This window comes from Colobus angolensis, unplaced genomic scaffold (assembly GCF_000951035.1).
Source record: "Colobus angolensis palliatus isolate OR3802 unplaced genomic scaffold, Cang.pa_1.0 Scaffold21, whole genome shotgun sequence".
Lineage (NCBI taxonomy): Eukaryota > Metazoa > Chordata > Mammalia > Primates > Cercopithecidae > Colobus > Colobus angolensis.
Genome location: NW_012115266.1, coordinates 7,336,763 through 7,338,121, shown reverse-complemented (window position 1 = coordinate 7,338,121; position 1,359 = coordinate 7,336,763).

Here is a 1,359-nt window from a genome sequence, read left to right as displayed (position 1 = left end):
ACACAAATGAATGAAATCTAAGGCCCACCACATGATCCTCTGGGTGTCTCTCCTGGAATTCTCACTATACTTTGAGATAGATAAGAAACTTAAGTTGACAAAAATTATGTCATTGCCACAAGGCAGTTTTGTGTCCTTTCTAGACACCCGATTCCAACATCTCTAGTGTTTCCTCTGGCCCACATTTCTTCAACAGATGAAAACAAGGGTGCCAAGGAAGTGTTTTAACTACCAGGAAATTGATTGGAAATAGTTTCTGAGCTGGGGAATTCCAGGAATGCATCCCCTTCCTCCTCACAAGCACAAGTCATCCTTCTCAGTCATTTTTCCTTTAAAAAAAAAGGGGGGGGGGCGCCTGGCACAGTGGCTCATGCCTGTAATCCTAGCACTTTAGAAGCCCAGGAGTTTCAGATCAACCCGGGCAACAAGGCAAAACCCCGTCTCTACAAAAAAACAAAAAAATTAGCCGGGTTTAGTGGCGCGGACCTACAGTCCCAGCTACTTGGGAGGCTGATGTGGGCAGCTGAGGCTGTGGTGAGCCGTGATCATGCCACTGCACTCCAGCCTGGGTGACTGGGTGAGACCGTGTCTCAAAAAAAAAAAAGTCCTCCAACCCCTGCCAAAAAAGTTTCTGGTAAAATAATCTCTGACTTGTGGTCAGTCTACAAAATGAGGGGGAGACGGGGAATAGTATACTTCCTGTCACTAAAACAATGGGAAACTTGACAAAGTGCTGTTAGCTACAAGCAGAAGCCTTTAGGTTGGGCATGGTGGCTGATGCCTGTAATCCCAGCACTTTAGGAGCCTGGGAGGTCAAGGCTGCAATGAGCCGGGATCATGTCACAGCACTCCCAGCACTCCAGCCTCAGCAGTAGAACAAGACCCTGTCTCAATCTCCGACACCCCCCAAAAGTAGTAGCCTTTCATTTGAGAAACAACTATCTGAACTTATGGCTATTTCTATCCAAGAGGGACTCCATTGGCTCTGATAACCACTTACTAACTAGGCCTACTAAAATGTGATGACCTTGCTGGGCTCTTCTATGAAAATACCTAGCAACCCAAGGAAGGCTTGCACTTGCTCATTTTGCTCAATCAAGGTTGCTCATGCTGGCTGGGCACTGTGGCTCATCCATGTTATTCCAGCACTTTGGAAGGCCGAGGCAGGCGGATCACTTGAGGCCAGGAGTTCAAGACCACTCAGGCCAACATGTTGAAACCCATCTCTACTAAAAATACAAAAATCAGCCAGGCATGGTGGCAGGTGCCTGTAGTCCTAGCTACTCAGGAGGCTGAGGCAGGAGAATCGCTTGAGCCTGGGAGGCAGAGGTTGCAGTGAGCCGAGATTGCGCCACTGCA